We start from the raw sequence: 25,797 nt of genomic DNA, 5'->3' as shown, positions 1-25,797 counted from the left end.
TCCAGGTGAAGCAGTGATCTGTGCAGTAAATAAATCATTGCATCGTCCTCCCCAATACCAGGCCGGTAAGCAAACTGCAGGGGGTCCAGCTGTGCTCCCACCAGTGAACGCAGGTGACCCAGGATGATCCTCTCCATAGTCTTCATCAGGTGGGAAGTCAAGGCAATAGGCCTGAAGTGGTTAGGCTCCTTGGGGCGCGGCATCTTCTGTACGAGGACCACGCAGGAGGTCTTCCACAAGTAGTATATCACATGGTCTCTTACCCTAATGGGCTAACTAAGGACATATTTACACTTTGGTTGCATCTAAATTTATCAGACAACACAAATAAAATGAACTCAAAATTCATTCATTCATTTTCTGAACCGCTTAGTCCCCACGGGGGTCGCGGGCGTGCTGGAGCCTATCCCAGCCGTCATCAGGCAGTAGGCGGGGGACACCCTGAACTGGTTGCCAATCGCAGGGCACACAGAGACGAACAACCATTCGCAATCACACTCACACCTAGGGACAATTTGGAGTGCTCAATCGACCTATCAAGCATGTTTTTGGGATGTGGGAGGAAACCGGAGTGCCCAGAGAAAATAATAAGGGAAAAATACATAACCTACATTATAATTAGCACCGTCAACAGCGTGGTTTTTTTTTGTAAACGGCAAGGTAAACACCCCCGCCCTTTATAAAATCTTTTATTCATATCCACACATGCTGCACCCCGTTTGCTATGCTGTCCCCCAAAAGACTTTCTTGTTCAACACAAAATCATAAAGTTTAGCGTACATTTTAATGTGTCAACATTGTGTTCTGCATTATCTAAACAAAGTATTCACGCCTGCAAGGTGACTTTTCTACAATTCGTCTTGAGCACATAGCTACTTCATTTGGTGAGTAACAGCACTTCCTTGTGGTAGCATAAGAGCATCAATGTAACATTTTGTCATCCTTCTGCAATGAAATATATTTTTGGTTTATAATTATCCATCCATTTTCTCAACCGCTTGTCCTCACGAGAGTCGCGGTTGTGCTGGGCATTATATTTATTGTATATTTGACCAAATAATACATATGAACTAGAAATTAGATCAATGAAACGCATAAATATTGCAGACTGGGAAGACTTTATTCTCAAATTGAAATCTGAAAGAATATAATTATATTTAAATAATTATATAATATCATTATAATTATAAATATAATATATATAATTACAATTATTATAATTAAATACAAAATATACATCTTTTAATAAATCAACAAATACTACTACTATTGCTATCACTTAGAATATTAATGGAAAAATACTGTACATGAGTGAGTATTCCTTCATACGTCATCAAACATGCTCTCACACATCTGCTGTGATTTGGAGAAACTTGCCGTGACATCTGTAATGAAAATGCAAAATGTGGTATTGAGTAAAATAATCAGTCACTAGGAAAAATACTGATTTTCCCCTCAAAACTGTTATGTCTCTGCTCCATTTCTACCTTTGACAACTTTGAGCTTACCCTTCTCGCTTAGTGGTGGTCAGCCACGCCACAAAGTCTTTGGCCTTCATTTTATCCAGGTGGCCAGTCAGGTCATTGGTGAAGGTTCCTTCGGAATGTCTCTTATAGTTCTCGATTATGTTTTGCTCTTTTTCCATCTCATACGAACGCCATCTTTGGGGGGGGGGGGGGGGGGGCAACAAGATTAACTTTCTTCACCGATGACAAGCTCTAGACCGTTACCTCCTCATGTTTAGAGTCATTTAAATACCTCGACAGGTGACTGCTTTTATCCAGCACAACCTCCATACTGGTAGAAAAGACGATGGGGACGAGCATGCACCACATGAGAAGGATCATCCTCCGATCTCCTGGTCAACATATGAGCATGCAGGCATTTCCTTACACTTTCTCCACTGTTTGTAGGTATTTTTTAGAAGGACAGCAACTCACCTTGGGCAGCCTTCAATGAAGTGCAGCACTGTTGGTGGACATGAACCCAGAGAGGCGCTCTGAAAGTGGACATACGATGTGGTGATCGCTTTATATAGATTGCAGGTGTCATTCGGGGTTCCACAGTCACCTCCCACAGATGATCCATCCACTCATTATGGATGGATCGGAAACACGGTGGCACCCACCACAGGTCAATGGTCAGAACTCAGCCTGGCTTTTTTAGAAAGCACCAGGTGTGAGGAAACAACACATCCTTAAATGTAACCATGTGAGTTTCATGATTTTTCTAATGCAAACCACCACACTGGATTTCACGAGCTTTCATTTAAGAGGAATTATAGCAAATTTAGTCAAAAATTCTCCATTTTCAGGAGACCATTATTATTAATGTGATTATGTAAACAATATTTTTTATTATTTGGATAATCTGTTTTATTATTAATGCAGCCTACACTGTTAACCCCACATTGTACTATGTTTGCTGGGCAGTGGCGGCTTTAAGAAGGTTTACCTGGAGTGGCAGAGGAGTGCCCCCCCCCACACACACACATAGAAAAAAAGAGGAAGTATTTATACAAGTGGTATACTGTAAAGCTTATACTATCAGTAAACATCAAAGGACAATTAAAGCTGGAAGCAGATATGAATGAGCCCTTCCACCCATTTAATGTCGAGCCCTGGACCATTTAGGTAATTTTCCTATTTGTAGTTGGCCAAGTGAAATTTGGAAGTCACCCAAAATGGCTGTATTAAAAGAAAAAAAATTGACTGTTCAAATGAGTCATTATGTATGGGTAGTTCCTATGTCCTGTTATGACCCATCCATATAATTTTATGTCTGTCTAAACTGGTGTTGGGGGGCCGAAAATAACATACCCGCTAAAATTAACAAAATTGTGCCAAATTAACAGCTGTATTTTATTTGAGTTCTCTCGCTGTTCACTTGTATGTGACTGAGCAATCTGTATTTCTGGGGTGCGGCTTGTTTCATGCATGCGCACGCTAGACAGGAATGATATATTCTTTGAGGTCTTGCACCGTGGTCAGTGTGTGGTGGGTTAGGGTGAGGATCGCGCTCTGCAGTGTCGAAAGACCAACTATTTTTAGTATGGTCGTCATTTCCTGCAGCATTTCACCTCTAGTGATGGTGAGCAACAAAGTGCAACGGCAACAAGTGCTAAATGTCAGGAATTGACAAGTTGTTTGACAAAAGCCAAATAATTCGTCACATATGATTGTGGTAGATCTTGTCTAGCACTTCGTTGATTTGATCAAGTATCAATTATTCATAGATGGTTTAAACTATAAAAGATGTTTGTTGAAAAAATTGTAGGAGGGGACATCTTTACAGCTGAAATGATTAATTTAGTTGTCGTAATACAATTGAGCAGCAAATTGAGAGCTTGGTTAAACACCACAAAACCTCAAAATTCAGACTATCACTTCTTTAGAAATAATCAGAATTTTCTGTGCAGTTATTGTGCATACTTGTGCTCAATTTACAAAACAAAAATATCTCCCCAAAAAATTTCACAAAAATTAAAGAATACTGAAAGGAACACAAAAGCAAAGATGGTTCATTTTTCAGCACCTTTTATTTATGTATGGTTTATGTATTTTTTATCAGGAAAATGAAAAAGTTAGCATTTTATATTTTATCCATTCATTTTGGAGAAATAATGAAAGAACGAATGCCATTAAAAATAGACACTTGACCCCTCTCGCCCATGGCTTGGTTGATGACGCCACGGAAGGAAGTGATCACAATTTCCTGATTGGAAATCATTGTACAGTCTATTGCTTAAAATGTCCAAAAAATTGGCACCAAAATTTACATGGAATCTCTAATTATGACTACTTCAGCATATCACAAGGATTAGCCTCTCTGTGGCTGATTTAAGAGAAATGAACAGCCTCCCTGCAGCTGAAATGCCTGAGCTGTCATGTCTATTTCCTTCCACCAGTCACCAACATGGGCCAACACGACGTGTTCCCAGAGGCTTTATATGTAAGATGCATTGTTCATAGTTGTTACATGTTCAGTTGAAATTGGTAAGGTTCCATTTGACTTACCGTAATTTTCTGACTATAAGTCGCGTTTTTTTTCTTAGTTTGAGTGGGGGGGCGATTTATACTGAGGAGCGACTTATATGTGAATTTTTTTCACAAATTTTCAAAATTCAAAAAAAAAAAAAAAAAAAAAGGGAAACGAACTGCGATGTAGCAATGAATTACTGTCATTTGAAATTCAAGTGACGTCAGTGGCGCGGTAGTTGTTTACATAAAGGACAAAGATTCGATCACGGGATGACGAAGATGACGAAGGGCCCCACTACTACCGGCCTGGTCATACAAAAGACTATAAAAATGGAACCCATTGCCTCCCTGCTTGGCACTCAGCATTAAGGGTTGGAATTGGGGGGTTAGATCACCAAATGATTCCCGAGCGCGGCACCGCTGCTGCTCGCTGCTCCCCTCTCCTCCAGGGGATGGATTAAATGCAGAGGACAAATTTCACCGCACCCAGATGTGTGTGTGTCGATGATCATTGGGACTTTAACTTTATTAGCGGCTTTGTTTGTAAGTGACACGGAGGACGAAGAGTTTGAAGGATTTAATGATTTGGAGTGACACAGAAGGTTTGAAAAACTATTATGGCTTTTACGCACGCCCGGTCCTTCTCGACGGGAGCTCTCTTTCACCTCCGTGGATGGAAGCCGGGGGCCGGCGCTCGGCCGGGTCGCTGTCCGGGGACGGTGGATGGGGCTCGGACATGGCTTTTACACACGCCCGTTCATACTCTGCGGAGCTTTCTTTCACCTCCATGGATGGAAGTCGGGGGCCGGCGCTCGGCTGGGTGGCTGTCCGGGGACGATGGATGGGGCTCGGACATGGCTTTTACGCACGCCCGTTCCTATTCTATGAGCTCTCTTCCACCTCTGTCGCTGGAAGTTCAGTAGTTGTTGCCTCGTTGAACTCTTGTTTTGTTAAATAAAGAGCCGTTTACCAAACCCACGTCTTTGCTTGTACTTTGTTAACGCTACAATATAGTTTTATACTAGAGCTGTGGAATAACGACGAGGCTGACGTCAGGGCGCACGCGCAGCGTTGTTGACAAATTTGATCGATGGATTTAATGATTTGGAGTCACACAGATGGTTTGATAATATTGTTGTAATATGATAGTTTTTTTAATTCTACTTTATATATCGTTATATGGGTCTGTGGAAAAATTAGAAATGCAACTTACAATGGGTCCGACGTCAGCATATGCGGCGCATACGCGGCATTGTTTACATAATGCATAATTACCCCTTCCAGTTTGCCTTCCGACCCAATCGGTCCTCTGAGGATGCCATCTGCTCTGCCCTCCACTCTGCCCTCACCCACCTGGAGAACAGGGACTCGTATGTGAGATTGCTGTTTGTGGACTTCAGTTCTGCATTCAACACCATTGTTCCGCAGTGTCTCATTTGCAAGCTCGACAAGGTGGGCCTCAGTACCTCCCTTTGCAACTGGCTAATGGACTTTCTCTGTCAGAGGCCTCAAGTAGTCCGTGTGGGCGACAATGTCTCCGGCAGCATCACGCTGAGCACGGGGGCCCCTCAAGGCTGCGTGCTCAGTCCGCTGCTCTTCACCCTGCTGACGCATGACTGCACTGCGACCTACAGCAGCAACCGCGTGCTGAAATATGCCGACGACACGACTGTGGTGGGTCTGATCACCGGTGGCGACGAGACTCACTACAGATCGGAGGTCGACCTTTTGGCCGCATGGTGCAGGGACAACAACCTTCTGCTGAACGTCAACAAGGCCAAGGAGATTATCATTGACTTCCGGAAGGGTCACACCCACCACCTGCCGCTGACCGTCGACAGTGCTGTGGTGGAGAGAGTGAGCAGCACCAGATTCCTGGGGGTGCACATCAGTGAGGACCTCTCCTGGACCACCAATGCTGCGTCGCTGGCGAAGAAAGCTCAGCGCCGCCTGTACTTTCTGTGGAAAGTGCTCCTCCCGCCACCATGACCACATTCTACCTAGCATCATTGAGAGCGTCCTCTCCAGTTGTATCGCTGTGTGGGGTGGTGGCTGCTCTGAGTACAACATGAAGGGCCTGCAGCGCACAGTGAACACTGCAAGTAAAATCATCGGGGCTACACTCCCCTCCCTGAAGGAAGTTTACTCCTCCCGTCTAACCTGCAAAGCGGCCGTGATTGTGTGTGATGTGAGTCACCCCACTCACTCTTTGTTTGTACTTCTGCCCTCTAGGAAGAGGTACAGATGCCTGCGCTCCCGCACCACCAGACTCAGAAACAGCTTCGTACTCCAAGCTGTCCGGATCCTGAATTCCCTCCCCCCTCCACCCTCTGCTGCATGACGTCCTGTTCTTTTGCGCTATGATCTGGCTGTCTGCTATTAGCACGCTTGCTCCTATTTGCTGCTCTTATTTGTCTATTTATTTATTTATTTATTTATTGTTTATTTATTTGGGTTATTTGCTTATTACTTATTCGTTGCTCTTGTCTGTTCGTTTTTAATCTTTGTGCTATTTGATTGTGAGTGTTGTGTACTGTGTCTAGTCACCGTGGGACGGTGGGAAACGTAATTTCGATCTCTTTGTGTGCCTTGGCATGTGGAGAAATTGACAATAAAGCGGACTTTGACTTTGACTTCCAGCTGGAGCTCAGGGGGGCTTCCGTGGTCAAGTGTCACGCCGGCCTAGGCTTCCAGGACCTCGGCTAAGCATTTTCACCGGGCCAGTCCCAGGGGACTTCCAGCTGAGGGGGGCTTCCATGGTCAAGTGCCAGGCCGGCCCACGCTTCCAGGACCTCGGCCAAGCACTTTTAACGGGCTCTGGAGGATTTTTTCCACTTCCAGCTGAGGGGGGCTTCCATGGTCAAGTGCCAGGCCGGCCCAGGCTTCCAGGACCTCGGCCAAGCACTTTTAACGGGCCCTGGAGGATTTTTTCCACTTCCAGCTGAGGGGGGCTTCCGTGGTCAAGTGCCAGGCCGGCCCAGGCTTCCGGGACCTGGCAGCCACCCCAGCCAGCGCACTTTGCATGCACAGCAGCCACCCCTGCCAGCGCATTTTTTACGTTGGCATTAATTTCGACCTAAAAGACAAAGTCTGATTTTTTTCTACCACTCGGGGGGCCTTTTTGCACGCCAAACACCGGCCCCGGCACCATAAGTTCGCGAGGTGCCGAGTGCGTCAGCGCAGATTCTGCGACGGAGTAATGCTTCTCTCTAGCGGACAATCAGCGGTAGGTGAAATGCGCACTCGGACGCCTCTTTTCTTTTCCTTCCAGTGAAACTTTGTCAACATTCTGCGAGCCGCTGGCTTCCAGAACCTCGGCCAAGCAGGTGGAGGATTTTTTCCACTTCCAGCTGGAGGTGAGGAGGGACTTTTTGGGCAAGATCACGCCGACTTAGGCTTCCACAACGAGTGCCAAGCAAGGATAAATGGATGGATGGATGGAAGGAAGAACTTTTTTTACTCTTGGACAACTCTCAAGTGGACTTGTTTGTTTGTGGCGTGGTTGCCTACACTGTCCAGCTGCTACCTGTGTGCTCGCTGGTCGCTGCTCCGCTGTTTTCCTGTCTGGCCCGTGTATCATACATATCAACCCTGCTGTGAGCTCTATGCTCTGGTGGACCTCCCTGTCCACCATGATTCATCCAGCATGAAGTCAACCCGGATTCGTTACACAAACGCAGTGCTTCTCCAGCTCCGGCACTGCCGGTTTGCTCCCCCACCTGCACTGCAATGCTTTCCGGACATCGCTCGCCGTCACCACCGGAGATACAGCCACCGTGGAGCTCGACGCAACTACCACATCGATGACTCCACTGCCATAAACACCAACTGGTCCTACACCCGCCGCCATCCACCGAGAAACATGAACAGGAAGGTGGATCACAGTGCATTGGCTAGCCTAGCTAGGGTAGCTAATGCTTCCTGCTCGAACCAACACTGTGACGTCAATCTGGGACTACTTAACATTCGCTCCCTCACCGGCAAAGGACAGCTGCTACAGGACCTCCTTCTTGACAGCAAGTTTGACTTTCTGTGTTTGACTGAAACATGGCAACATCCTGGTGACTTTTCTCAGTTGAATGAATCATGTCCACCCGGGTTTGTTTATATGAGCAAACCACGCCTCACTGGTCGAGGAGGAGGTCTAGCAAGATTTCATCGTGAAACTTGGAAGGTCTCATCTCTTTCGGTGCCAGAGACCAGTTCTTTTGAATCGATTGCTCTGCAGCTAAGTGGACCCACTCCAATTATTTTAGCTAATATCTACCGTCCACCCAAACCAAATAAGGACTTTATTTCGGAATTCACTACATTCCTCACTCACATCTGCTCACTTTCATCCAACATCATTCTGCTTGGGGACTTAAATATCCACATGGACAACTCCAACACCACTCTCACTAAGGATTTTATGTTCTGCCTGGACAGTTTTGGACTTAAACAACACATTAATTTCCCCACCCACACCAAAGGCCATATTTTAGATCTAGTCTGCTGCTCTGGTGTCACTCCTCTTAACTGCTCTCCTGTTGATCTGGGAGCAGGCCTCTCTGATCATTTACTAGTTTCTTTTAACCTCAGTCTCACACTGTCCAAAATCAAACAATCCCGTACCATATCCTTCCGCAATATCAAAAATATCAACATAGCAGATTTCACCTCAGCCATTGGCAGTCTCCCCACCGTCACTCCCCCATATACCCCGGATCAGCTTGTTTCTGCTTACGACACTGGTCTACAAACTCTGCTAAACTCATTTGCCCCCCTCAAAACCCGAACTGTTTCTTTCCCCCACTCTGCAGCCTGGTTCTCAACTCATCTACGTCAACTGAAAGCCAAAGGACGACAGCTGGAACGGCTTTCTCGCAAAACTGGACTCATGATTCATAAACTGTTGTACCATACTCACATAATGCAATATAAGGCTGCAATTTCCTCCGCAAAATCACACTATTTTGCGGAGAAAATTGCAACTGGTGCGGGGAACACCAGAGCCCTGTTTTCCATCATTAATAATTCAACCCGCCCACGTGACTCCCTCCCCCCACACTTCTATTCTACCGGTCACTGTAACACCCTGATGTCCTTCTTTGACAATAAAATAGCCACTATCCACCAACAACTGACCTCTCACATGTCTAGCTATTCATCTTCTTTCCTTCCTCATCCCACCCCCACCTCTCTTTCCTGCTTCCAACTTCCCTCTGCTGCTGATCTATCCAAACTCATTCGAAATTTAAAGCCATCTACATGTCAACTTGACCCTCTGCCTACTCCTCTGGTTTTAGCCTCCCTCCCCTCTCTGCTCCCCTTGATTACTGCTATTATCAATTCTTCCCTCACCTCTGGTTCTGTCCCTCTATCTCTCAAATCTGCTACAGTTACCCCAATTATTAAAAAACCAGGTTTAGATCCCAATATTCTCAGTAACTTCCGTCCCATCTCCAACCTGCCATTTCTGTCCAAAATTCTTGAAAAAGTGGTTGCATCTCAGATCCACACCCACCTCACTAATAATAATCTATACGAACCGTTCCAGTCTGGTTTTCGCCCTCGACACAGTACAGAAACAGTCCTTATTAAAATCACTAATGATCTCCTGATTGCAGCCAACTCTGGTCTCATATCCATACTCATTCTTCTTGATTTAAGTGCAGCTTTTGACACTATCTCTCACTCCATTCTCTTAGGAAGACTAGCTGCTATTGGACTGGTTGACACACCCCTGCACTGGTTTCACTCTTATCTTTCTGGCCGTTCTCAATTTATCCAGTTAAAATCATTCACATCTCACCCCTCCCCCGTGTCCTCTGGTGTTCCCCAGGGTTCTGTCCTTGGTCCCCTCCTATTTATCATTTATCTCCTCCCACTTGGTCAGATTTTCCGTAAACATAACATTAATTTTCACTGTTACGCGGACGACACCCAGCTCTGTCTCTTCAAAACCCCCTTTCAGCCTCACAACCTCTCTCAGTGCGTGCCTTCAAGAAATAAAATCCTGGTTCACCTCAAACTTCCTTAAACTAAACAGCAACAAAACTGAGGTAATCCTTATAGGTTCCAAAGCTTCTCTCAATAAACAACCCTGTTTTACTCTCACCATTGACACCTCCTCGGTTTCCCCTTCCCCTCAGACAAAGAGTCTGGGTGTCGTCCTTGATTGCAACCTATCATTCAGCACCCACATAAACAACACTATCCGTTCCGCTTATTTTCACCTCCGTAACATTAATCGCCTCCGCTCATCACTCACCCCATCCAGCGCTGCTATCTTAGTCCACTCACTTGTCACCTCTCGCTTAGATTACTGCAACTCCATCTTTTTTGGTCTCCCTCAAAAACTCCTCCATAAATTGCAACTGGTCCAGAACGCTACTGCTCGCATTGTCACTGGAACAACTGTCTACCATCATATCACTCCCGTTCTACACCAACTTCACTGGCTCCCCATAAAACAGCGCATTGATTATAAAATTCTCCTTCACACATTCAAGGCCATCCATAACCTTGCTCCTCCATACCTGTCGGACCTCCTTCATGTACACAGTACTACCCGGTCTCTCAGGTCTGCCTCCAGTATCACCCTCACTGTCCCCTCATTTCATCTGTCAACTATGGGGGCCAGAGCCTTCAGTTGCTCTGCCCCTCGCCTCTGGAATTCCCTCCCCCCGGACATCAGAAACATTGACTCTATCGAACTTTTTAAATCTCACCTCAAAACCCACCTGTTTAGGCAGGCATTTGTCTATGTTTATTGCTCTGCTCAAGAGGTCTCTTTGCTTTTAGACTTCTTTTCTTTTAATTGTGTCGATTTTATGTGTGTTCGGCGAACTTGAGTGCCGTGAAAGGCGCCATACAAATAAAATGTATTATCATTATTATTATTTAAGAAAGAGCCACCTCCGTGGCTGGAAGTGTGGAAGTGCCAGCATGCTCCGTGGCTGGAAGTGTGCAAGTGCCAGCATGCTCCGTGGCTGGAAGTGTGCAAGTGCCAGCCACCTCCGTGGCTGGAATTGTGGAAGTGCCACCTCCGTGGCTGGAGCTATGGAAGTACCAGCCACCTCCGTGGCTGGAGCTATGGAAGTATGGAAGTGCCACCTCCGTGGCTGGAGCTATGGAAGTGCAGCCACCTCCGTGGCTGGAGCTATGGAAGTATGGAAGTGCCACCTCCGTGGCTGGAAGTATGGAAGAACCACCTCCGTGGCTGGAGCTATATAAGCATGGAAGTGCCACCTCCGTGGCTGGAGCTATGGAAGTGCAGCCACCTCCGTGGCTGGAGCTATGGAAGTATGGAAGTGCCACCTCCGTGGCTGGAGCTATGGAAGTGCCAGCCACCTCCGTGGCTGGAAGTGTGGAAGTACCACCTCCGCGGGCATGCTGCTCAACCACGCCGGCCCAGAGTTCCAGCCGCTCGGCTTCATTCTCTCACAAGCCCGGCCTGGAGGTCCCCAGGTCACCCCTGGTACCTCAACTACCAAGGCCAGCCGCTCGACCACGCCGGCGCAGAGTTCCGGGCGCTCGGATGCACTCGGATCATCTCCCGGCGATGCAGCCAGCGGTAACGGGGAAATGAGCCGCCTTGCGGTCACGCCGTTGTAAATGAATGGGCTTTCGCACTTAGTGCAATTTTCGCCAGCGCCGTGGCTGCAAGTATGGAAATACCGGCCAGCCACCTCCGTGGCTGGAGCTATGGAAGTGTGGAAGTGCCACCTCCGTGACTGGAGCTATGGAAGTATGGAAGAGCCACCACCGTGGCTGGATTTATTCAAGTGCCACCTCCGTGGCTGGAAATATGGAAGTACCGGCCAGTCACCTCCGTGGCTGGAAGTATGGAAGTGCCACCACCGTGGCTGGAAGATCCACCCAAAGTGCCGAGGGCTGCCGCTCGACCACACCGGCGCAGAGTTCCAGCCGCTCGGATGCGCTCTGACAATCTCCCGCCGCGCAGCCTCTGGTAACTGGGAAATGTCGCCGCCTGGCGGACACGCCGTTGTAAATGAATGGGCTTTCGCACTTAGTGCAATTTTCGCCAGCGCCGTGGCTGGAAGTATGGAAGTGCCGGCCAGCCACCTCCGTGGCTGGAAGTATGCAAGTGTGGAGGTACCAGCCAGCCACCTCCGTGGCTGGAGGTATGGAAGAGCTACCTCCGTGGCTGGAAGTGTGGAAGAGCCACCTCCGTGGCTGGAAGTGTGGAAGTGCCACCTCTGTGGCTGGATGTATGGAAGTGCTGGAGGTGACCGCTGTCTTCCGCCGCGGCGGATATTCTTCAGAGTCGGACGACTCCCCTGGTAGCAGCCTACCCCGGCGGGAGGGATGCCGAACCGGCCCCCGGAGGTGTCACCGGCCGACAAATGGTTGGATTGAGGGCTGACTCTCAATAGATCGCAGCGATGTAGCTGCTCTGCTACTTACGAGACCCTGACCCAGAATCAGGTCATATGAGAGTCATTTAGCACCAGGCTCTTCTCAAACATGCTATATCGTTTACCGGGAGTGGGATGCCCCACAGTCATCATGGAGCACCCCGGGCCAGTATCGTACGGCTCCGTGCACCGGGGCGTAGGACGCCGGCCGGCTATCGCTGGACCAACCGGAGTGCCGTGGGTTGGGTGAGGGGGTACTCGGAGGCCCGCCGGGAGCAGACGGGCGACCGGGGATGGGGGGCGTACGCGGGCGGGCGCCTGGAGAAGACGGCCCGTCCGGGGCGAAACTCGGCCTGTGTTTAAGGAGCCGGCCCTCACGCTCCTTCCTTGGATGGTCCCCATTCGCAGTTGACACTTTGTCATTTTTTTGCCCGTGTTTAAGGAGGCGGCCGTCACGCTCCTTCCTTGGATGGACAAAGTTCGCAGTTGACACTTGCTTGCATGCACCACATTCGCAAACTATACTTTCGTTTCTTCGCAGAGGTCTTCGCGCACCGGGAACGCACGCTCGCGCGGCGGCCGTGGCGCCTGAGTGCGACCCGCAGTGGGTAGGAACCGTCCGCCCGACATCGGCGAGCCGAGGCCGATGGGGGCCCTACCAAGGCCGGTCATGAGTGCCAGTCGGTCAGTTGGGTCAGGGGGTACTCGGAGGCCCGCCGGGAGCAGACGGACGAACGGGGATGGGGGGCGTACGCGGGCGGGCGCCGGGAGAAGACGGCCCGTCCGGGGCGAAACTCGGCCCTCACGCTCCTTCCTTGGATGGACAAAGTTCGCAGTTGACACTTGGTCATTTTTCGGCCCGTGTTTAAGGAGGCGGCCGTCACGCTCCATCTTTGGATGTACAACATTTGCAGATGACACTGTCATTTTTCGGCCCGTGTTTAAGGAGGCGGCCGTCACGCTCCATCCTTGGATGCACCCCATTCGCAGTTGACATCCTGGGATGTATAACATTCGCAGTTGACAGTTTGTCATTTTTCGGCCTGTGTTTAAGGAGGCGGCCGTCCTCCACGGAGCTTTTCTTGGATGCGGAGCGTTCGCTTTCGGCCTGTGTTTAAGGAGGCGGCCGTCCTCCACGGAGCTTTCCTTGTATGCGGAGCATTCGCTCTCGGCCTGTGTTTAAGGAGGCGGCCGTCCTCCACCGAGCTTTCCTTGGATGCGGAGCATTCGCTCTCGGCCCGTGTTTAAGGAGGCGGCCGTCCTCCACTTCCTTGGAGGCACCACATTCGCAGGTGACACTTTGTCATTTTTTCGCAGAGGTGGTACTCTGTCATTTTTTCGGAGAGGCGACACTTTGACATTTTTTCCGAGAGTTGACACTTTGTCATTTTTTCGAGATGTGGCACTTTGTCATTTTTTCAAGATGTGGCACTTTGTCATTTTTTCAAGATGTGGCACTTAGTCGTTTTTTCGAAAGGTGACAGTGTTTTTTTCGAGAGGTGACAGTCATTTTTTCGAGAGGTGGCACTTAGTCACTTTTTCGCCAAAGTGACACTTTGCCACTTTTTCGAAGTGCCCATCTCCAGCGCGTGCCACGGCGCTTTTCAGGTCGCTATCAAACCTTCGGGCTGTCGAGGACGGGGTTTTCACCGCCGTAGAGGAGACCAGCCCCATCTCCTCCATACTCGTTCTGGTGGTGTTTTGGAAAACGGGAGGAAAGTCGATGAGTACACTGACTAGTGGGACCATTTCCTTGTACTCTGGCGCTCCTGAAGACCAAAAAAGGTACTGCACCTTAGCCCTGGTAGCCCATCTCCTGGTATCTCGAGTAGAACTTTGAAACATTTCGGCAAATTGGCGGTGAGCTCCAGGGAGAGAGGCTGATTTTGCGCTATTTGAGGCCGACCGCCGAACCGGCGTTGGGCGGACGCCATAGCGACTCAGAGCCGGTGGCACTTAGAAAATATTCGCCAAGTTGGCGGGGACCTCCAGGCGGAGACCGTTATTTTTTGTCATTCGAGGCCGGCTGCAGAACCGAAGCTGGTCGGACGCCGAAGCTCGGCAGGGCCGGTGGCACTTAGAGACCTATTCTGAATTACACCTAACACAACTTTAGATCTATTGAATGAATAAATGAATGAAGTCGTTTAAATAATGATTTTGGTTAAATACTAGGTATATACAGAAATCCTACAGCACAAAATGGGCAGAGTTTACTTATGTGAAAAGGAGTGGGAAGAGGATTTATTAAATTCATTTAATCCATTTTAATTCCCAGGAAAATTTGGATTTGCTCTAAATCCTGATTTAACCAAAGGACGGTGCCAAATTTTCACATACGTCTTAATAGAACGTATTAAACACTTAGTTAAGTTGATAGAAGTTGTTAATAAGAGCGAGTGGAGTAACATGAAACCTTGTTTGAAAAGGAGTGGGAAGAAGACCTATTTAATTTATTTAATGGGAAAAAGTAAGACTTATTTAGCTTATTTAATCTATTTTTATTCCCAAGCAAAATTAGATGTGCTGCAATTCAAAATTTCACCACATGATGGTGCCAAATCTTGACTATAGTTCTGATAGGACGTACTAAACGCTTAGTTAAATTGATAGAAGTTGGTCATATGAGCGAGTGGAGTAACGAGATCTATTCTGAATTACACATAGCGCACACAACTTTGGATCTTTTGAATGAGACCTGAGGACGTATTAAACGCTTAGTTAAATTGATAGAAGTTGATCAGAGCGAGTAGAGTAAGACGAGATATGCTCTGAATTACACATAGGTACACACAACTTTGGATCTTTTGAATGGATGAATATTTGATAATGATAATTTAAATTATGACGTATAAATACTAGGTATAAACAGAAAATCTACTACACAAAATAGGCAGAGTTTACTTGTTTGAAAAGGAGTGGGAAAAATACTTATTTAATTTATTTTGACATGAGACTTGTTGTGAATTACACAACACAACTTTGGATCGTTTGAATAAATAAATGAATGAGTAAAGTCATTTAAATTTTGATTTTGTATAAATACTAGGTATAGACGCAAAAACTACTACACAAAAAGGGCAGGCTTTACTTGTTTGAAAAGGAATGGGAAGACGACCTACTTAATTTATTTAATGGGAACAAGTAAGACTTATTTAATTTATTTCATCTATTTTTGTTCTCAGGCAAATTTGGATTTGCTACCATTCTATATTAATGAGAAGGACACTAGGAGTTAATTGCAAGTTGCAATACTGTTGGTGGATCAAACACGGGTGTATGCAGCCAGTGGAAGTTTTAATAGGAGGTGTTTAACATAAATAGAGGAAGAAAGGGGTACTCACTTGAGAAATCTTCGCCAACGTCCAACCATTGTGGCTCCTGGTGAATGATGCGAGCCTCCAACTGATTTGTATTTTTATTCTTCTTACAGTGGAAAACACAGCCAACAAACACCGTGGAATGTAAAGGAATAAAATAGAAGATTAGCATTCAGCCTGACCCAACATTCACAGATACAACTACGTTTCAGCTAGGGTTAGCTACACAGCTACACATTGCTATTGCTATGTGAACGCTAGCTACATCGACAACTTTAGTCAAACTACACAAAAGTAAATCTCTTTAAACACAATGAGTCGTATTTACCGTGTACGCTCTAGACGTTCCAGTTATAAGCAGAAAATAAAGATATTTCGGGCATTAGTGGCAGGCAGCAGACGCCGAATTCGACGTAACCCCCCCCTCCACACACACACACACACACACACACACACACACACACACACACACACACACACACACACACACACACACACACACACACACACACACACACACACACACACACACACACACACACACACACACACACACACACACACACACACACACACACACACACACATACACACATACACACACACACACACACACACACACAAACACAAACAAACACTGGCGCACTCACTCGCTCGCTTTTCAGGGCTACAAAAGTACTTCTTTTTAAAAACAATGAGTTGTATTTACCGTGTACGCTCTAGACGGTCCAGTTGCATGCAGCTCTGGTTTCGTAGATATTAGACTTTTTTTTTTATATCGCGATGACGTCACCCAGCCCCCCCTTTTTCTCCAAATGGACCCAAAATGGTATCGTTCGTTTGTGCTTCGTTTGTGCAGCAAAGATGTTCGTTTCTGCTGCTCTGGTTTCGTAGATATTACACATTTATTTTTATCGCGATGACGTCACCCAGCCCCCCCCCCTTTTTCTCCAAATGGACCCAAAATGGTACCGTTCGTTTGTGCTGGTTTGTGCAGCAAAAAGTTTCGTTTGTGCTGCTCCGGTTTCGTAGATATTAGACATTTATTTTATAGCGATGACGTCACCCAGCACCCCCTTTTCCTCCAAATGGACCCTGGTTTGTGCAGCAAACATTTTCGTTTGTGCTGCTTGTTTTTTTTTGTTATTACACATTTAATTTATAGCGATGACGTCACCGTATTTCGTCCGAATGTCAACAATGTCAATCTCCTGGACTGCTCCTGATGCAAGACGATTGGACCCAGATTGTTACAGATTGTTAGTGCCGCAAATTTTTTTGTTTGCGCTCAGTGAATAATTCAATTTGCCATTTATTTAATATTAATTTATTTTCGAGAGATGTCAAATCCTTGCTCCATAGATCGTTGATTAACCATTTGTTTGTGCCATTGCAATTTTTTATTATTAAAATCATGCATCTTCATTAACCCCCTGTCATGTATTTTATTCTAACAATTTTTCACTTGACATCCTGATAACTCCTCAATTCTTACACATGTATTATCCAACTAATTACCATGCAAAGTGACCTCTGCAGGCCGGTAAGACATATCGCAGGGGTGGCGAAAAACAAAGACGTACAACTTTTTCAAGCGAAGATTTAATAACAGTGAGTGACAGAAAGTGTTTTTTTCTGGGAAGTGACGATCAACCATCAACCAATGTAAGTAAAATGTGTAAAGAAAAACCGAGTTCATACAATATAGAATTAAAAACACAGCAGGTAGTCTGAATAGCTAATTAGCTAACATTATCTCATTAGACGCGTGTAATTTGCACAGACCAAGAAAACTAAATTTCTAAAGAAAGCATGCTCGATACATTTTGATGTCAAAATAAATTTCCCTTTATATCATTTTTCCATCCATGCATAGCAATTATAATTAACGCGCATGTGTAATTTTAATTATTCAAGCAATGAATCCTGATTAGATTTATTTGTCCTTCAACTACATGCCAAAACAACCAGCAGTAGACAATGATTTAATTGTTACAGTTCTCTGCTCATCAAAAGAGGCCAGATTTGAAAATGCCAACATAGCGACTCCAAGCGCTACTGTGTGGACAGATCTGAGTGACCAGTTGGAAAAGATGTCTGCAAAGGCTCTGTACACCTTTGTAAAAACAAACCGACACAATATCTGGTCAGCTCTGGGATTCAGTCATGATGAACCTGATCCTGAAACTAGCAGTGAAGCAAGCTCGGAATCAGGTCCTGAACTGCCATTTCAGCTTCATATTCCTTTTGACAAGTGGATGGAATTTATTCCGAAAAAGGCTGAATACAAAGATAAGAACCGTCGAACCCAAAAAAGAAACTATACCATTTTGAAGCCTGGCACCTGGACCCACATCATAAATGAACACATCTGGAAAACAGTCAAAATTCCTTGCACATTTGTTTTTAAAAGAGCCAAGGTCTATTCATCGGTCTCAAATAATTATATTGAAATCAGAGGATACTGCAAGGAGTGTCATGGCCTTCTCAACATTAATTGTGGCGGAGAGCCAGAAATTAACAGCCCAATAATATTGAACTGTTTCATTAAGAACCGTGATGACTCCCTTCACACTGGTAGCTCAAAGCGGTTTCTATCTGGACAGTTGCGTGAGCAGGTAGCCAAGGAATTTTGTGAGGGCAGGATGGAACCACATGTATGGCGAGCATCACAGGCAAATAAACTGATGGACCGGAGACTCTGAGCCAAGCCACCTGCCAAATTTGGCCACCCTGCGCAAGGCAAAGCAAGAGAAAAATGATTTGGCATTAGGTGACAAAAATCCAATTTTCTCATTGCAGATGTTGAAATACAGTTCACCTCACAGTGACAGCATCAAAGACATTGGACTTGACAAGTTTTTCTGTCACTATTGGAGTCAAACACAAATGCATGTGTACAAGAGCTTAAAGAAATCTCACCCAATATTATGTGTTGACGCAACTGGCTCAATAGTTAAAAAACTGATGAGACCGAATGGCACGTCTGGCCATATCTTCCTGTATCAGGGTGTTATGACAGGGCATACCAGTTCCAGTGTCCCAGTTGTGCAGATGCTGTCAGAGAAGCATGATGTTAATGCTATCACACAGTGGCTGAAGGAATGGATCCATGCAGGTGCATCTGTTCCTAAAGAAGCAGTGAGTGACTTTTCTCTGGCGATTCTTGGAGCTCTCGTCAAAGCTTTTACCCCTCATCCTGACCTGAAGAGCTACATCAATGAGTGCTTTAACATTTCATGTGGGAATCAACCTGGACATCTACCCCCATGTTTTGTCAGGGTAGATGTAGCACACTGTATTAAGATGATCTGCCGATGGGACTGCCTGAAAAACAAAATACCTCGTGTTAAGGATTTCTTTGTCAGGTCAATAGCACAGCTTCTTAAGTCACAATGTTTGCAACATGCAAAAGAACTTCTTCGTACTATCACCATTGTGGCACTGAGTGAGACAGAGGGTAATGACAATTCTGGAGCCCCTATCCCATCAGAAAAGTCCAAGAAATACTTGAGAGCGCAAATTGCAGAAGAATTTGTCGAGAATGAGGACGTTGAGGGACAAGAACCAGGTGATGCATTAAATCAGCACATCCAGACTAATGTCCGACAGTGGGTGACAGAAATATGTGAGGAGAGCAGGTCACTTGCCATGGCTGATGGGGATCGGGACAACATCCACTTCCTCCCTGAGATCGTTCCCCACATAACAAGACTTGGAAGTTACTTGCCACTCTGGACAGCAATAATGGTCCCTCTCTTTAAAAGCACCAGCATCACTGCAAGTTCCGCGGCTGTTGAAGCAGAGTTCAAAAACATAAAAAAAGGCCTTTTCAAGCATGAAAGCCTACCCATTCGTGTGGACCGGTTTGTTGCTCGTCATCTTTCCTTCATTGAGGGAAACATGCGGATTTGCTGTGCAAAACAAAAAAGTGAAAAAGATGCATGTGATGTCACGACTGTCAAAGAGCCTGACAATGTCTGCACTACTTCTCAAACTGAAGTAGTAAACAAAAGGGAAAAAAAATCTCATACTGGAGGGGAGCCAGATGCATCTACTCACAGTCTTCCAATGGATGACAATGCAGTTGAAAACTGGAGAGGTTTAGCGGTCCCACCGAAAAAAAGAAAGACAACTTCATATCTCTCTCCTTGTCCTGAATGGCTGCATATTGATACACAAGTGGGCTGGAAAAAAGTCAAGGTACCATTGTTGAAAAACGGGAACCATCAACAGCCTGTTAAACTTCGCACATCAAAAGTGTCTGTGCTCAATATTTGTGCATTTGATGCTGTCTGTCAATGCTTATGCTGTTCTTTCTGTGAAAGTTCTATATTTGAAAAGACTGTTCTGAACTATGAACGTGGGAACCAATTCCTCCACCTGGTGAAAACCATCACAACACAGGGTGTGAACCCACAGGTATACTCACTGAGGGCAGAACTGCTGGGAGAAATATTCAAACCTGTCCTCCTGACCTCTGGTGCTCTCCAAACTGATGCACAATGCCACGTCTCCACTGTAATTGAGAGCGCAATGAGGAATATCCCAAGTGTTTATTTGATAAGACAATGCTCCTCACAGTACTGCAAATTAGGCCAACAAGTAATAAGGCAAGTTTCACTTGTTTGTGTAAACATTGCTGTCCTGCAGACCTGCGGCATGGCTCATCTTCAGACTGCTGCTGAAAAGGAACTCAGCCTTTCGGACTCTCTCTGCCTCAGGCCAATTGAAAATCCTTCCCAGTGTCCATCTTCATTCAAAACACAGGACAACAGTACAGGCAAGGTTGTGTGTTCAGGTAATGTTACTCACAGCTACAAACTGGGAGAGTCTGTGTGGTTTGACACTGACCTTGGTAGCAGTTGCAAGGAGGTTACCTTACTTGAATTTCCCTCCAGTCTGGAGCTAAAAGAAAAGACTTTTACTTTGAGAGCAGTCATTGGCTTTGAACCAGGACCGACCCAGGATTCTCTTGGGCATTATGTGGCATACTGCAGGAGGACTGCATATGCCTGGGAGATCTATAATGACCTGGGAAGTGGAGTGAAAGCAGCATCAGTAAATACTAAGATCTTCCCACATGCTGTGTTCTACACAGTGCAGTGATGCATTGTTTGATTTGTTGGAAAAAAAAGTGTTGATAAGGTTCCCTTTGAAAAATAAAGTTATTTTTTCACGTTTTCAAGTTTATTTTTCTCGCTGTCATCAACTTCACATACATGTATTAATTGTTGCATTAATTAATGTTTTGGAACAGATATAGACTCACCAGGTAATTTAGGTTGCGGTGAACCTTTTTCACGTCAGATGTAATTGAAATAAATTATCATATAGGCTTATTGATAACAAGAAAATTAATCAATGAGCACGATAACACTAAAATCACTAAAAGCCATTTCCCGCAGTGAAAGTTTTCTGTAAGCTAAAAAGAAAAAAAAAGGCTAAGAACATATTTACCTTGTATTCGTCTTGCATCGGGAGCATTCAAAGAGATTGACATTCGCGACGACATACGGTGACATCATCGCTATAAATTAAATGTGTAATAACTAAAAAAAACAAGCGGCACAAACAAAAATTTTTGCTGCACAAACCAGCACAAACAAAGCACAAACGAACGGTACCATTTTGGGTCCATTTGGAGAAAAAGGTGGGGCTGGGTGACGTCATCGCGAGACGTCGAATTCGGCGTCTGCTGCCAGCCACAAATGCCCAAATTTTGACAATTTTTCCTGGTCAACGGCTGTAAATGATTGCGTTGTTTAAAAAAGAACTTTATTTAACTATAATTGACCCTTTTAGATAATATTACGTCCCCAGTCACGTGCCGCGGAAATTACGTCACTAGGCGGAACTTCCGCCTAGATTTAAATCCGTGGGGGGGGTTACGTCGAATTCGGCGTCTGCTGCCTGCCACTAATGCCCGAAATATCTTTATTTTCTGCTTATAACTGGAACGTCTAGAGCGTACACGGTAAATACGACTCATTGTGTTTAAAGAGATTTACTTTTGTGTAGTTTGACTAAAGTTGTCGATGTAGCTAGCGTTCACATAGCAATAGCAATGTGTAGCTGTGTAGCTAACCCTAGCTGAAACGTAGTTGTATCTGTGAATGTTGGGTCAGGCTGAATGCTAATCTTCTATTTTATTCCTTTACATTCCACGGTGTTTGTTGGCTGTGTTTTCCACTGTAAGAAGAATAAAAATACAAATCAGTTGGAGGCTCGCATCATTCACCAGGAGCCACAATGGTTGGACGTTGGCGAAGATTTCTCAAGTGAGTACCCCTTTCTTCCTCTATTTATGTTAAACACCTCCTATTAAAACTTCCACTGGCTGCATACACCCGTGTTTGATCCACCAACAGTATTGCAACTTGCAATTAACTCCTAGTGTCCTTCTCATTAATATAGAATGGTAGCAAATCCAAATTTGCCTGAGAACAAAAATAGATGAAATAAATTAAATAAGTCTTACTTGTTCCCATTAAATAAATTAAGTAGGTCGTCTTCCCATTCCTTTTCAAACAAGTAAAGCCTGCCCTTTTTGTGTAGTAGTTTTTGCGTCTATACCTAGTATTTATACAAAATCAAAATTTAAATGACTTTACTCATTCATTTATTTATTCAAACGATCCAAAGTTGTGTTGTGTAATTCACAACAAGTCTCATGTCAAAATAAATTAAATAAGTATTTTTCCCACTCCTTTTCAAACAAGTAAACTCTGCCTATTTTGTGTAGTAGATTTTCTGTTTATACCTAGTATTTATACGTCATAATTTAAATTATCATTATCAAATATTCATCCATTCAAAAGATCCAAAGTTGTGTGTACCTATGTGTAATTCAGAGCATATCTCGTCTTACTCTACTCGCTCTGATCAACTTCTATCAATTTAACTAAGCGTTTAATACGTCCTCAGGTCTCATTCAAAAGATCCAAAGTTGTGTGCGCTATGTGTAATTCAGAATAGATCTCGTTACTCCACTCGCTCATATGACCAACTTCTATCAATTTAACTAAGCGTTTAGTACGTCCTATCAGAACTATAGTCAAGATTTGGCACCATCATGTGGTGAAATTTTGAATTGCAGCACATCTAATTTTGCTTGGGAATAAAAATAGATTAAATAAGCTAAATAAGTCTTACTTTTTCCCATTAAATAAATTAAATAGGTCTTCTTCCCACTCCTTTTCAAACAAGGTTTCATGTTACTCCACTCGCTCTTATTAACAACTTCTATCAACTTAACTAAGTGTTTAATACGTTCTATTAAGACGTATGTGAAAATTTGGCACCGTCCTTTGGTTAAATCAGGATTTAGAGCAAATCCAAATTTTCCTGGGAATTAAAATAGATTAAATAAATTCAATAAATCCTCTTCCCACTCCTTTTCACATAAGTAAACTCTGCCCATTTTGTGCTGTAGGATTTCTGTATATACCTAGTATTTAACCAAAATCATTATTTAAACGACTTCATTCATTTATTCATTCAATAGATCTAAAGTTGTGTTAGGTGTAATTCAGAATAGGTCTCTAAGTGCCACCGGCCCTGCCGAGCTTCGGCGTCCGACCAGCTTCGGTTCTGCAGCCGGCCTCGAATGACGAAAAATAACGGTCTCCGCCCTGAGGTCCCCGCCAACTCGGCGAATATTTTCTAAGTGCCACCGGCTCTGCGTGGCTATGGCGTCCGCCCAACGCCGGTTCCCGGGTCGAAATCGGATGACGAAAAATGTCGGTCTCCGCCCGGAGCACCCAGCCAACTCGGCCACCAGTCACAGGGGTGCAGTACCAACTTTGGTCTTTAGGTGGGCCAGAGTACAATGTGTTGGTCCCCCTAGTTAGTGTACTCATTAACTTTACCCCTGTTTTCCAAAACACAATCAGAACAAGTATGGGGGCGGACCCCTCACAGCCATGCCAGCGCAACAAAAGTCCTTTCCGCGCTGGTTCCCCTGTCGGCCACGCATGACAAAACATGTCTGTCTGCCCCTGGAGCTCACGAGACACATGATATTTTCTAAGTGCCACCGGCTCTTCCGAGCAAATGTGTCCGCTCCGCGCTGGTTCCCCTGTCGGCCCCGAATGGCGAAAACTGCCGGTCTCCGTCTGGAGGTCATGACAAACCTTTGGCGAATATTTTCTAAGTGCCACCGGCTCTGCGTGGCTATGGCGTCCGCCCAATGCCAGTTCCCGGGTCGAACCCGGATGACGAAAACTCTCGGTCTCCGCCCGGAGCTCCCAGCCAACACGGCGAATATTTTCTAAGTGCCACCGGCTCTGCGTGGCTATGGCGTCCGCCCAACGCCGGTTCCCGGGTCGAACCCGGATGACGAAAAATGTCTGTCTCCGCCCGGAGCTCCCAGCCAACTCGGCGAATATTTTCTAAGTGCCACCGGCTCTGCGTGGCTAAGGCGTCCGCCCAGCGCCGGTTCTGCAGCCGGCCTCGAATGACAAAAAATAACGGTCTCCGCCTGGAGGTCCCCGCCAACTCGGCGAATATTTTCTAAGTGCCACCGGCTATGGCGTCCGCCCAACGCCGGTTCGGCGGTCGGCCTCAAATAGCGCAAAATCAGCCTCTCTCCCAATTTTTCTAAGTTCTACTCGAGATACCAGGGGAAGGGGTGCAGTACCTTTTTTGGTCTTCAGGTGCGCCAGAGTACAATAAAATGGTCCCACTAGTCAGTGTACTCATCGAATTTCCCCCCGTTTTCCAAAACACCACCAGAACGAGTATGGAGGAGATGGGGCTGGTCTCCTCTACGGCGGTGAAAACCCCGTCCTCGACAGCCCGAAGGTTTGATAGCGCCGTGGCACGCGCTGGAGGTGGGCACTTCGAAAAATTGGCAAAGTGCCACCTCTCGAAAAAATGACTGTCACCTCTCGAAAAAATGACTGTCACCTCTCGAAATAACCACTGTCATCTTTTGAAAAAAACGACTAAGTGCCACATCTCGAAAAAATGACAAAGTGCCACATCTCGAAAAAATGACAAAGTGCCACATCTCGAAAAAATGACAGTGTCACCTCTCGGAAAAAATGGCAAAGTGTTGCCTCTCCGAAAAAATAACAAAATGCCACCTCTCCGAAAAAATGACAAAGTGTCACCTGCGAATGTGGTGCCTCCAAGGAAGTGGAGGACGGCCGCCTCCTTAAACACAGGCCGAGAGCGAATGCTCCACATCCAAGGAAAGCTCCGTGGAGGACGGCCGCCTCCTTAAACACAGGCCGAGAGCGAATTCTCCGCATCCAAGGAAAGCTCCGTGGAGGACGGCCGCCTCCTTAAACACAGGCCGAGAGCGAACGCTCCGCATCCAAGGAAAGCTCCGTGGAGGACGGCCGCCTCCTTAAACACAGGCCGAAAAATGACAAAGTGTCAACTGCGAATGTTATACATCCAAGGATGGAGCGTGACGACCGCCTCCTTAAACACGGGCTGAAAAATGACCAAGTGTCAACCGCAAATGGGGTGCATCCAAGGAAGGACCGTGACGGCCGCCTCCTTAAACACAGGCTGAGTTTCGCCCCGGACGGGCCGTCTTCTCCCGGCGCCCGCCCGCGTACGCCCCCCATCCCCGGTCGCCCGTCTGCTCCCGGCAGGCCTTCGAGTACCCCCTCACTTAACTGACCGACTGGCACTCATGACTCGTCTTGGTAGGGCCCCCATCGGCCTCGGCTTGCCGACGTCAAGCGGACGGTTCCTTCCCACTGCGGGTCGCAATCAGGCGGCGCGGCCGCCGCGCGAGCGTGCGTTCCCGGTGCGCGAAGACCTCTGCGAAGAAACGAAATTATAGTTTGCGAATGTGGTGCATGCAAGGAAGTGGAGGACGGCCGCCTCCTTAAACACAGGCCGAAAAATGACCAAGTGTCAACTGCAAACTTTGTCCATCCAAGGATGGAGCGTAACGCCCGCCTCCTTAAACACGGGCCGAAAAATGACCGAGTGTCAACTGCGAACTTTGTCCATCCAAGGAAGGAGCGTGAGGGCCGGCTCCTTAAACACAGACCAAGTTTCGCTCTAAACACAGACCAAGTGGAGGACGGCCGTCTCCTTAAACACAGGCCGAAAAATGACCAAGTGTCAACTGCGAACTTTGTCCATCCAAGGAAGGAGGGTGAGGGCCGG

At 46.2% G+C, this 25,797-nt stretch overlaps 1 long non-coding RNA gene and 1 pseudogene across 4 annotated transcripts; both read right to left on the bottom strand.

Moving 5' to 3' along the window:
* Nucleotides 1–1,099: 1,099 nt before the first annotated feature.
* Nucleotides 1,100–1,991, bottom strand: LOC147061356 (pro-glucagon-like; annotated as a pseudogene). The gene is made up of 4 exons (XR_015067502.1): nucleotides 1,941–1,991; nucleotides 1,759–1,858; nucleotides 1,509–1,661; nucleotides 1,100–1,385 (listed from the first exon to the last, which is right to left on the bottom strand). The product of XR_015067502.1 is annotated as a pro-glucagon-like (transcript).
* Nucleotides 1,992–17,175: 15,184 nt separating this feature from the next.
* Nucleotides 17,176–21,313, bottom strand: LOC147061355 (uncharacterized). 3 transcript variants are annotated; one of them, XR_015068028.1, is made up of 8 exons: nucleotides 21,124–21,313; nucleotides 20,518–20,697; nucleotides 20,319–20,416; nucleotides 20,096–20,182; nucleotides 19,726–19,850; nucleotides 19,310–19,577; nucleotides 18,693–18,986; nucleotides 17,176–18,396 (listed from the first exon to the last, which is right to left on the bottom strand). It is a non-coding gene; the product is annotated as an uncharacterized LOC147061355 (long non-coding RNA). The 3 variants fall into 3 exon arrangements; XR_015068029.1 differs by having other exon boundaries at nucleotides 18,586–18,986; nucleotides 20,518–20,571; XR_015068027.1 differs by having other exon boundaries at nucleotides 17,177–18,396; nucleotides 18,586–18,986.
* Nucleotides 21,314–25,797: the final 4,484 nt, after the last annotated feature.

Source organism: Syngnathus leptorhynchus, chromosome 1, assembly GCF_054491065.1.
Source record: "Syngnathus leptorhynchus isolate UIUO chromosome 1, UIUO_Slep, whole genome shotgun sequence".
Classification (NCBI taxonomy): Eukaryota; Metazoa; Chordata; class Actinopteri; order Syngnathiformes; family Syngnathidae; genus Syngnathus; species Syngnathus leptorhynchus.
This window is presented reverse-complemented; position numbering and strand designations above follow the sequence as displayed.